Genomic DNA, 13,545 nt, shown 5'->3' with positions numbered 1-13,545 from the left:
GGAAGGGGAGCCAGCCCAGAGCGGGGAGCAGTACTCCATCAATCTGCGGATGAAAACCTTGTCGGTGGATAGGAGACCAATTGTGCCAAGGAATGACATTGTACGATGGAGGTGCCCAGTCGGTGGCTAGCATTGGAGGCCAACTTTGAAATGTGGTTTACCTGAGAAAGATCGTGGCTGATAGTGAGACCCAGGAGTTTGAACCCAGGAGAGAGTGAATGACTGAAATTCCTGAAGAAGATTGCTAATAAAGTAGATAGGGGAGGGATGGGGCATTGCCAGATAGTCCTTTTGGAGAGAGATAGTGAAAGTGTGAGATTTGTCAGGATTTATTTATTTATGTGTGGCTGAAGCAGCCTGTGGCTGAAGCAGCCTGTGGCTGCTTGGCTGCATCATTTTCTGGGGGCACAGCTGTGCCTGAATGTAAGGCCCCCAGTTACTGGTATTCTGGGACTCATTTTGCTGACCTCAGAAGGATGACAGGCTGAGTCAACCCACGTGGTGTTAATTCAATGGCTAAGGTTTTAACTCAAGACCCTAAAATATTAAGCCAGTCACTTTAACCGGAAAGCCAACACGAGGTTAGGATAGGATTGAAAGTCATATTCAAGTGTTTTACCAGATTGTGATTTTTAGCTCACCTGGAACGTAGTTCCGGGGAGCTTATGGGATGGCGCGTCATAAGTCCATCCATCCACAAATACTTTCAACTTCTCTGAAACGACACATACGATTTCAATGAAACTTTACCACAACATTCATCACTGTGTATGTACCAAAGTTTGTTCATGGCATTAAAAAAACATCGAGCCCAAAGGGGTTATATGGGGGTTGCCCCCGCCCATCCCGCCCCCCCCCAAAAATAGGTATTTGCTTTCTTGTTAGAAACTACACATGCAATTCTGAGGGAACTTGACCACAACCTTCATCACCCATGATGTACCAATGTTTGTTCATGGCATTACAAAAAATATTTAAAATGGGGGTCTGATGGGGTCTATGGTGGGAGTTTACAGGGGGGGGTTGCCCCTCTAAAGAGGTAGTTGCTTTGTTCTCAGAAACGACACAAAAGTCCGATGAAACTTGACTGCAACCTTCAACACCTATGTTGTACCAAAGTTTGCTCATGATATTAGAAAAATCGGAGTCGAAGTGGGCATAAGGGGGTTTGCCCCTCAAAATACGTATTTGCTTTCTTCTCTAAAACCATACAAAAAATTCAGGTAAACTTGTCCACAACCTTTATCACCCGTGATGAATCAAAGTTTGTTTATGGCATTAAAAAAAAAAGTCCCGACATATTGACTTTCTTCTCCGTTACATATTTTGTGGGTCACTCATGCCCAGGTGGTTCCCTGATTATCTTATCCAGACACTACCAGGTCAACACCCAGGGGTATTGCCCCTATGTTTGTATATTTTTTTCTACGTCTGAAAGTAGTCTATCAGGAAATTGAGTAAAGGAAGACAACAGTTGGATAATGAATAAGGGAGAAGTTATTTAGTTAGTTAGTTCTGTCCCCATTTTTGGGACATTGGGCAGCAAAGACAGAAGAAAAGGTAAGAAAAAGGGTCAAAATGTCCTCGTGGGAACAGAACAAACCTTCATTGGGCACATGAAAGGGTGGTCGTGGTGTGTGTGTGTGTGTGTGTGTGTGTGTGTGTGTGTGTGTGTGTGTGTGTGTGTGTGTGTGTGTGTGTGTGTGTGTGTGTGTGTGTGTGTGTGTGTGTGTGTGTGTATTTTTTTCACGAATTACACCATTTACATTCTCTTACTGATAGCCCCATAACACATTCATTCCTGTATTAAAATCATTTTGATGCAGGAACATGATACATACTATGCATATATATATATATATATATATATATATATATATATATGTATATATATATATATATATATGTATATATATATATATATATATATATATATATATATATATGTATATATATATATATATATATATGTATATATATATATATATATATATATATATATATGTATATATATATATATATATATATATATATATATATATATATATATATATATATATATATATATATATATATATGTATATATATATATATGTATATATATATATATATATATATATATATATATATATGTATATATATATATATATATATATATATATATATATATATATATATATATATATATATGTATCCATACCCACACACTCCCCCTTATGATCGTATGAATGAAAGCACGACTACTGTAAATACATAACCTGGGGCTCTGTAATTACTTCCCTGTCATGCTGCCATGAGCATATCCACAGATCGCATTTCCCAAAATACCTCATATAGCAAAACGATGTGCGAATTGATAATTAAAATCCTCTAATTTGTGTTCTCACCATCAACACAGCAGTTGCATGTTCCTGGAACAATCCCAACAAGCTCCCTCCACACCCGAGTGATGATTCATTGTCCGTTTGTGGTACTAGTTTATAGTTCAAGTGCAAATCCCCAGGACTTTCGTTTTTGAGGAATTCCCAGGTACTTTGTTTGAAAAGAAACATCAGGTGTGAATGGTGATGAGGTTGTTATGACGTCACATGGCTCCAAAATCTCACAGCAATCCTGACGCATGCAGGGGTTTCCAATTTGCTTCCAGACCATGTAAAAGTACATTGATATCTGCTAATGGCACTGTAATTAAAAGTACACTCATATCTCATGATATCCCTGTAATTAAAATTACACTCATATCTCATAATATTCCTGTAATTAAAATTGCACTCATATCTCATGATATCCCTGTAATTAAAATTACACTCATATCTCATGATATCGCTTTCATTAAAAGTACACTCATATCTCATGATATCGCTTTCATTAAAAGTACACTCATATCTCATGATATCCCTGTAATTAAAAGTACACTCATATCTCATGATATCCCTGTAATTAAAAGTACACCCATATCTCATGATATACCTGTAATTAAAAGTACACTTATATATCATGATATCCCTGTAATTAAAAGTGCGCTCATATCTCATGATATCCCTGTAATTAAAAGTGGACTCAAATCTCATGATATACCTGTAATTAAAAGTACACTTATATATCCCTGTAATTAAAAGTACACTCATATCTCATGATATCCCTGTAATTAAAAGTGTGCTCATATCTCATGATATCCCTGTAATTAAAAGTGTACTCATATCTCATGATATGCCTCTAATTAAAAGTACACTCATATCTCATGATATCCCTGTAAATAAAAGTGCACTCATATCTCATGATATCCCTGTAATTAAAAGTACACTAGTAGGGTAAGAATACTGATTCTGGCTCACTTTTCCCCATGTAAATGAATGGGGGATTTTCAGCGATTCCCTTTTTTTTTCCCTAAAAATAAACCCCCTTTTTATCCCAAGGTATATTTATTTGTCTCCCCTTTTAACTTGGAGGTTGAACCTCATTGAATTGAACACCTGGGGGTTGAACAGCTCACTCATTGAACCGATAAAGATTTGTTCATTCTCAAATTCCTTCAATAGTTTAATTTTCTTTGCACAATAATCCCCATCTAAAATATTGACAAACAAAACATTTGAATCTTTATATTTTTGAAGATACCCCTTTTGTGCCATTACGAAATGATAAACCTCTCTTAATGCTCTCATCTGGCCACCTCCTGAGCCACATATCATTTTGAGATTATAGTAAATTGTTTTTTCATTGTTCAATTGATAACCATCAAAGTTTTCAGTCCATTCAAGGATATTCATTTTTTTCTTTACATCCTCTAACTTACTACTTTTTAAATTGATTCGCTTATTTGTTTTATTTACCTTTGTTTTAGTTATTTTTTCAATAAGACTTATTTGATATTTTTCACATTCATTATGTTTTCCATTTATATACCAAGACTGAGATTTTCTCCACTCTTTAGTTTGATTATAATACTTGGTTTAACCATTTATATATTGTGAAAAAACGCGGCGGTAGCCCTTAAAAAACCCTAACCTATATTCCCATCGTTAAACACAATCTATTCTATTTACTCTATCATACAATATCCATATGGAACACAATCTATTCCATTATCTAAAATAAATCTCTTATCATCAAAGGCTCCTAATGCCTTTTTATTTACTTCTTCACTATATATGTTATGTTTATAACTTCTTATTGTATTCATTTTCCTATATTCTTCTTTCTTATTCATCAAACAATTATAATAATTTCTAAAAGTTATTGATTTCTTTATTACATATTTCTTTATTCCCTTTAACCTCTTATCAATCTGTTCACCATACTTATAAGCATATGCCTTTGCTCTCAATCCAATAAACTCACTCATTACTTTTCCACCCAACTCATCCTTAAACTTACCAATAACCTTTTCATTCTTTTTGGAAAATAACTCACTCTTCTTGCTGAAATTACTTGTATCATATACTCCAATATTTTTCTTCATATCTTCATAAACATCATCAGTTTTTATATCTAGGATAAAACTATCAGTGTCCATATACAACAATGAAACATTTTCACCATACTCTTTCTTTAAGTCATTATACAAATAATCATACATCAATATCTTTGATAAATCAAGAACTGCTGTTCCAATATAAATTGGTTTATCCATTACAATACTTTCCTTTTTCATATGAATTGCAGAAAAGTTCTCTGAAAAAACCTCTTCTCTCTCAAAACTTGGTTTATTTATCAATCTCGAAGCTTCTTTCCAAGATGTTGCGAATCTAATGTTTTGCCTGTTTCTAACATTTTCCATAGTCTTTCCAAATACAGCATTATTCATTAATTTATAAAAGTCCCCTTCAAATTTTACTTTTGTATTTGCTCTCATATCTGTATTGAATTGAATATACTTTTTCACCCAAGGACTTTGTTTAAATTTTAAAACTCTATGAATTTTAGCTACTCTCAATCCTTCTCTCAAAAACTGTTTTAAGCTTCTCTGATGTAAAACATATCCCTCTTTATCATAGAATGTTGTTAATAACTTTTCTGTTGATTTGCCTTTAATATTAAAACTTTTATGATAATCACTGAACCATTCTTTCTTTGGGGTTTCTTTCTCACATGCAAAAGGAAGGTCTTTATGCTTATTATGAAGAACACTCGGGTACCTCAAATCAACTTCAAAATAATAACCTTCTTCTTCGTCATTCAATTCCTCTTGAGAAGAAATAACAATATTCATCAAAGCCTTTTCATAATCCTTTTCTTCCACCCACTCTAATTTACCATAAGGTAGAGATTGAGACATTGCCCATCCATACAAATTATTAGCATCAAAATACATCAAATAATTACTATCTTTTTCACTATCATAATTTGGGAGATATTTATTATTTGCTTTCGCATATCTTTTTGAACATACTTGTGATATTCCACCTCTCTTGGACTTCTCAATCATCAAAAGCATATCAACATCACTGATTAAATCTATATCTTGTTTTGTCATTTTCAACATTGCACTCCAAGCTAAACCAGGAGCTGTGAAATAGTGGGCAGGGTCTAATCCATAACAATTTTTATTATGACAGAGTGTTCTAAAAGCCTCAAACACATCAGCTAACAATAAAACATCTGTTTTTAGATATAAATCATGATATTCTCCAAGGTTCTTTATCTTAAATATTTTCCATATTTCTTGTGCGTGTTTATATTCCTTATCACTTATCTCTTCTTCATAAAGGTTATTATAGAAACTTTCTTTTGAAGGAAGTTGTGTTTCTTTAAATCTCATAAATGAATCCATATAATCATAAGGATAAATTCCCTTACTTGTAAGAATTTTCTCTTTACTTTGAATTTCATTCCTTGTTTGAATTTCCTCTCTCGTAAGAATTCCTTCTTTAATCAGAATTTCATCTTTAATCTGAATTTCCTCTTTAGTTCGAATTTTCTTTATAATTAGAATTTCATCTTCAGTTAGAATTTCTTCATTAATTAGAGTTTCCTCTTTACTTTGAATTCTCTCTTTAATCTGAATTTCCTCTTTAGTGAGAATTTCCTCTTTTGGAAAGAATGAATTAAGATTTGGAAAAGAGTCCGTGGAGCTTAGATTTGATGCGAGGTAGGCTAGTGGTGTTCCCATAAACTTGTAAGAATCTAGAAACCTAATACGAGTTAAAGGTTTTGTGAATATCATTTTTGAAAATGAAATATACTTTTGACTTGTGTTTGTTATAGCAGAAATATTCCCTGGTGTTTTTGAAAGTTCATTTATAAATAGATGTGTATCATAGTTGGCGCTGTTGTGAAGAAAGACTGGAATAAAAGAAGGTAATTTATAATTAAGATTACAACAGGAATGAGCGGGACCTCTATATTTACCAGTAAGATGACAATGGTCTCTAACTTTAGACTCCTTAATTTTCCCCTCACAAATATGACAGATATTGTTCATTCTAAATTCTAATTTTTCTTCTTTGGTTAATTTCATCGGTTCATTTGTTTCTTTCATTAATTTAGTGAGTCTTATACAATCCTTTTCTAATCGTTTTACAAACTCTTGTGAAGCATTTTTTCCACGATAATGTTCAAGTTTGTTATACTTTTCTCCAACAGATGATTTGATATAATAACAGAAACCACAAGGAATATGTTTTTGATATTTATTTGTATATGGTTCTTTTGGATTAGGAGAAGCAGTATTTATCTTTTTAAGGATACATTCAAAATCAGCGTATATCACAAATGGGTGCATGATAGATTTATTATAATCTTCAAAAGAAATCTTTTCACCAGGTTTAGGCATTGTAATTACAGCTGATTTATGATTACTACAATATTTTGAATGTTGTTCTAATCGTTCTTTTGTATGAAATGAATTAAGACATCGCTTACAAGGATATATTTTGTTTGCTGTTCTGAATACCTGAGAAGAGATTAATCTTGATAAATTATTGATGTATGTGTAATGTGAATTCTTTCCAACACTAAAATATAAAAGGTCAATGTGTGTTTCTTCATTTTTATAGTTGTTTGAAATTTTTAATATTTGAACTTTGTTTGTATCCGTTAATCCATATACATTAATAGAAAGATTATTCTTTTTCTCAAATTTAGGAATATCTGTTAGTGGCATTGGGAATTTAAAATCTTTAATGTCCAAGGTATTCTCATATTTCATATATTGTTTTACTCTTTCTGAATTACATTTTGGTGGATGAAAGTGAGCAAGAACAGACCAGAGAAAACATTTATTATCATTGTTCTTAATATTAACAACTGCCTTCTTTAGTTTTATTTCTTTTGGTAATTCAATATAAGAAGAAGCTTTAAGAGGGTTTGATTTTAGAATGTGTATATCTAAAAAGATGATTTTTTTAATATTGAATCCACTTCCTACCACTGTATTATCAACATCCTCCTCTTGTCTTGATAGTTCTTCATAAACCCCACTATTCAAAAAATCTTGAAATGATGTTATAAAATGAAGACCTGTTCTCATATAAGGAGTATGTTCTTCATCTTGTCTTTTCATATTCATTTTCACTCCCATATAAAACTTTAAAGTTTTCATTTCTTTTAATGTCTTTTTAATAAATTTTTCAACACTGGGTTTCACTATTTCAATTGATTCAGCTATTGATGATGGACCGGGTTCTCCAAATTGAAAAATCCTTATTTTTATATGCCCTTTAAATGCCCCATCAGTGTTTTTAATATAATAGTCTCCCTTTACTTTAAACTCATTTTTCTTGTGTTTTTGTGATTGAAGATGTTTATTATAACTACTCTTCAAAACATCCTTTGAACAGATATCACAATGTTTTCTTTCCAACTCAAGAGGAGATATTTGATGAAATAGATTAAATGTGTGTTTGTTGGTTCGGAGGTGTTTTCTATAATGTTTATATTCGTGATTACAAACATCGCAGTACGTTGTATTCACCATATTTATAGAATAAAACTTTGCTTAAACTAAAATTTTCTTGATGAAAATTTCGTTTAATTTATAGGTGAATCTGTGCTTAAAAACATTTTATCCTCCAACTTTTTCACTTAATAAATACAATGTTTCAAGACACAAAAGACAAGTTTCAATCAATCTCTTCATCTGTTAAAGATACTGAGAAATATGTCAAGGATGTAAAATTGAACAAAGATAAATATAACAACTATTGGATAAAAACTATTATGGTAAATAATATGAGTTCTTCAATTTCCTTCAGTGGAAGGGCTTTCAGTATACCTGGAAGAACATCAATTAAAGTATCTCTAACAAAAGTTTCTCCTCTCCTTCTAGTAATATATTCAAAACTAGAAAAAGCAATGAAACAAGAAAAAGTATCAAAGAACAAAAACCTTATGGATGAAGCTTTAGAAAGAAAAGATAAGACCATCTGTAATATGCAAGGAGAAATTTGTATTTTTTTTAACAACCCTAAAGATGTAAATCCTGATGAAATAAAGGATGTTAATATATCAGGTGAAATGACATTTCGTTCAATAGTAGTTAACGATAATTTTAAAATTACCTTTAATATAAAAAATGTTGTCGTTGAATCTGATAATGAAAAAAAGTATATCGATATCGATGGTAATATACAACTGAAAGTATAGATGAATTTCAGTTTAAGTAAAGTTTTACTTTATAAATATGCTAGACTTTCCTGATTCTCCATATGACAAATTTGAGAATTGTCCTGCGTGTGAAAGACGGGGATTAAACACAGAGTCAAAAGCCTATAAACAATGTATATTCTGTGATTATCTTCTAATTAATGATAATAAAAAATATAAAAAGGAAAATAATTCTTTTAGATTTACACCAAAAATGAATTACTTTACAAGATTGATTAGAGAAATGAATGTAAAGTATGAGGGTGATAACACACCTTTCCTTACAAGGGAAGAAACTGAACATATAAGAGAAATGTTCAAAGGATTGTTGTTGTATATTATTCATGGATGTAATTTTCAGGGAAATATCAACACAAGATATTGTATAAATAAAATAATGGATTATCTTGAAATTAAACCTGAACTTAGGATAAAATATAGAGTTTCTAAAAAAGCCAATAATAAATTAAATAACCTGTTTTTCAAATATATAAATGAATGATTTTTTACCTATTTGGGAAAATAAGATAAAATTTAACAACCATAAAAATCTCCCAAATTCATTAAGATGTCTCATAGTTGGTTCAAGTGGATGTGGAAAAACCTGCTTACTTTTAAAAATGCTCCTCACTCCCAACTTTTTAGATTATGATAATTTAATAATTTTCACAAAGTCGAGTTTTCAACCAGAGTATCAACTACTCTCACAAGGTTTTAATGCTGGTCTTCAAAAGAAGATATAATCGGTTTATTTAAACGTCAAAAAAACCTAAATGATTATAACATTGAAGATATAATTCAACTATTTTGTGATACACAGAGATGTAAAAAGAAATCAAATCCTATAACTTGTATTCTTAGTGATAATACGGATGATATACCGTCTCCCCAAGATTTGGATAAATCAAAAAGAACCTCGTTATCTTTGATGATTGTGTTAATGAGAGAAACCAAACGGTAATGGACAGCTACTACACAAGAGGGAGACATTCTTCTTGTAATTGTATTTATCTTAGTCAATCGTACTTTCAACTTCCTCGTCGTTCCATCAGAAAGAATGCTAATACTTTTATTTTATTCAAGTTAAATTCAATAGATATCAATAATTTTTGGAGAGATAATTGTTCTACATTATGTAGTAAAAAGAAATTTGAGGATTACATGAAGCACACGACTGAAAAATATAAATATATTGTTGTGAAACAAGATGAGATATTAAGGGATATATTTTTTGTTTTATAAACAATTACATATATAAATGACAACTATTATTATAAATCTTGTGGGTAAATCTGCTTCTGGAAAAAACTTTCATAAATCAAGGTTCTTGTGTAGTACAAATGAGAATATTGTAAATTTACTTAAAAAACACCCCGTGATACGCATTGTATCAACAACAACTAGAGCAATAAGACCTGGAGAAATAAAAGGTGAAGATTATCACTATATTTCAGTGGAGGAACATATGCGATTGAGGAATGAAGGACAAATATTTGAGGAGGTTTCTCTTGGTACAACAAAATATTCACATTGTAAGAGTGAGTTAAGGAAACTAAAATCTGGTGGTGTTGGGATATTAGAAACTAATCCAGAAGGAACGAGACAAATTATTAAATATCTGAGCGGAGTGAAGATTTTATCATTCGGTTTTGATGTTGATGAAGAAACTCAACGCAAACGTATGAAAAGCAGAGATGCAAGTATTAGTGAAGAAGAAATTACAACTCGCATTAATGTTAATAAAGAATTTGATGAAATATTTAAAGAAAAGGATTTATTTGAACACATCTACTTGAATGATGAAGAAAAGGAAAATTTCCCTGTTAATCTTTACAATTCATTAAATGATATTTTACAATAAATAAATGGATACAAAAGAAAGAGCAAGAAGATTTAAGGAACATCAAGAGTTGGTTTCAAAAGTTGTAAAACAACAGGAAGACATAAAGAAGAAACGCAGACAGAAACTAACGGGCGAAGAAGCATTTGAAAGAAAACAAGAGAAATTTTTTAAACCACTTTTAAAAACTTCCCAAGAAAAAATGAAAGATGTTTCCACAGTTCCCACAGTAGAATATACTCCCAGAAAGCTTCAAATGTTAAAAGATTTCAGTCAAATGACGGAGGAAGAATTAGAGCATTTAGGAGAATTAGAATATGATGATGAAGGTTTATTTCAACAACTGGAAGAGATTAATCAACCCCCTGATTATATTGTGAATGCTATTCAAAACAATGAATATTCAGCGGATTCAAAAACCAAAGCAGGACTCATTCCAACAGAACAACCAGCAATATTTCATCTTGTTCAAGAAAAGGTATTGATATTTAATGATGAATTAAGGTTCTTAAGTTCTGCTCAACCCCCTGTTAAACTAACTCCGAGATTAATGTTTCTTCTCACAAAAGATGGAAGACAAGGTTCAACTGTGAGGGATGAATCAAAGTATATTGATAAACCATTGGATATGGAAAATAATGATGATAGAGTATATATTGATTTGCTGAACACTCTAAATTATAAGGTTATTCTTTCTGGTAAAAGTAGGAAGAATGAGAAGGAGAAACACATTATTCAGGCTTTAAGTATCCTTGGTTCAGGTATTAGTTTTCTTCCAAATGACCCATCGCAATTAGTTAATAGACTGTTATTGTTGTTAGGCAGTAAGAAGGCTGGAAATAACAATTGTTTTAATGAAGCATCAGCCATTTTAGACCAGTTGATGAACATGAAAATAATTAATAAATCTCAATATAAAGACATTTTATCTCATATTAAATAAGATGAGAAGCACAATCCTGAGTTTTAATTTCACAACAAGCGACCACACATCTTCATTCCCATACCCACTACAACTTGACACAACAAAAGAATATGAGGCATCTTTATTGTCCATGGAAACTTATAATACCTTATTTAATATAACCGAGAAAAATGACAAGTTTAGTTATAATCCAGGAAGTGGATACAAAACGATAACAGTCTCACCCGGAGCATACGAGATTTCTCAAATATCTTCCGAAATTGCTCGTCTTATGAAAGAACAGGGTGATGAACCAAAAAATATTGTTATAAACATTCAAAAACATACTTCAAAATCAACGATTAAAGTTAAAAATAACTACAAGGTTGATTTCACAATTGATAATTCATTTAGAGAGTTATTAGGTTTCTCCTCAAAAAAGATTGAAACTAATGGGACGTTTTACAGTGATAATGTCATTCAAATATCCTCAGGAATAAATTCGGTGTTAATTCACTGTGATTTGATTGATGGTGCTTATAATGATGGAAAAAAAACAAATACAATATTTTCATTCAGCGCATACTCAACCCCAACTGGTTATAAATTCAATATGGAACCTAAAAAATTGGTTTATCTACCTGTGTCAGGAAAAACCATACACAGAGTAAATTTTAGGATAACCGACCAAGATAATCGTGTGATTTCTTTTAATGGAGAAGTTATATCCATCAGAATTCACCTACGTGAAGTTTTTCAATAAATAAATACGATGGTTATTGTGAGGAAACACGAGTTGGGAAAATATAAAATAATTACAGGGGATGGGATGTTCCTTTCCCCGTACTACAAGGGTGAAGGTATGTATCTTGGTAGAGGATACTATAAACCTAAGAGACAAAGGCGTGTCGGACATCAATTTAGAGGAGATGGGATAATTGATACTCTCATGGGTATTGGTTCAACTATTCTTAAACATAAAGACCTAATTGGTTCAACTGCTTCTGCTGTGGGAAATGTAGCAGGTGCTGTAAAGAGTATAAAAGATGCTCAGAAGGAATCTCATAAATTACAAGCAATAAAAGAAATTAAGAAAGGTAAAACTCAGTTGTCCCCCCAAGAACGACAGAAAATAATTCAAATACTTGGATCAGGGTTTCAAAAGTTTTAACATCTTTTTTCCTAAATAAATACAAGTATGGAAGCAATTGATAGTATCTATGATTTGGATGATACTATTATTATCTCAAACTCCACTAAAAAAGAAGATTACTTCAAGGTAAATGCAATAACTGGAACAGACTGGAATACAAATGGTACAAAAAGTTTTGAAATAAATAATCAACAAACCTATTTGAATCTCTCCGAAAGTTTCTTGTTGTGTAAATTTAAATTCACTAAGGCTGGGAATAACACAAACGCTACACTTGTAAATGATTTCTTCTGGAAAATGTTTGATAGTGTACGATTGTATATTGGAACACAAGAAGTTGAAGCGGTTGATTATGTCTCTGCTGTATCTGAAATGATGAAATTTACACTCTATACATTCAGTGATAGAATGGGAAAGGGGTCTGTCGAAGGTTTTATTCCTGATATGTCAACGGGAACAAACACAGACCCTGGATATATTCAAAGGAAAGGAATGTATAATGATGATACAAAAGCAGAAAATAGTTTTACTGTGGCAGTTCCTCTTAAAGGTATATTTGGATTTTGTGATTATGATAAAGTTCTGTATGGTCTTAAAATTAGATTTCAACTACAAAGGAATGATAATGAAAATAGATTGCTTTTTGGTGTTGGTAGTGCTTTTGGTGAACAGAATAAATTTGTAATTGAGGAGATGAGTTGGTATATCAGTGAATATACTCCTAATCTTAAAACAGAAGAGATGTTGAATCGAAGACTTAACTCAAAGAAACCACTCAGTGTATCATACCTCAAAAGAAGATGTCAACACGTTAAACTCAATCAAACTACTTACACGTGGAATTTGGGTGTTCTGGAAGGAAAGCCACGATATCTGTGGATCATTTTTAAAAAGCCAGATGGTGATACTGCTACTGATAAGAATAATGCATTGAGTGATAATGCTAAGGTGAAACAACTTCGCGTTTCTCTAGATGGAACATTTTATCCACGAGATAGATTGGAAATTAATTGGGAAAAAATGATTTTGCTGAAGCATACAAGTCTTACCAAAAGGTGTGTG

General features: G+C 31.7%; 2 long non-coding RNA genes across 3 annotated transcripts in view; one reads left to right on the top strand and one right to left on the bottom strand.

Annotated features, from left to right (window-relative positions):
• LOC147012872 (uncharacterized) overlaps positions 1-13,545 on the bottom strand; it is a 128,699-nt gene that overhangs the window by 3,369 nt on the left and 111,785 nt on the right. Inside the window, exon 3 of the long non-coding RNA XR_015051100.1 lies at positions 642-715. This is a non-coding gene — a long non-coding RNA (uncharacterized LOC147012872). The remainder of the gene's footprint in view (positions 1-641; positions 716-13,545) is intronic.
• Positions 1-13,545, top strand: part of LOC147012873 (uncharacterized) — a 107,421-nt gene that overhangs the window by 48,835 nt on the left and 45,041 nt on the right. The window lies entirely within an intron of this gene.

This window comes from Eptatretus burgeri, chromosome 14, assembly GCF_056783735.1.
Source record: "Eptatretus burgeri isolate ZD-2024b chromosome 14, Ebu_testis_v1, whole genome shotgun sequence".
Classification (NCBI taxonomy): Eukaryota; Metazoa; Chordata; class Myxini; order Myxiniformes; family Myxinidae; genus Eptatretus; species Eptatretus burgeri.
Note: the sequence above shows the minus strand (reverse complement) of the source record. Positions and strands in the feature narration are given on the sequence as shown.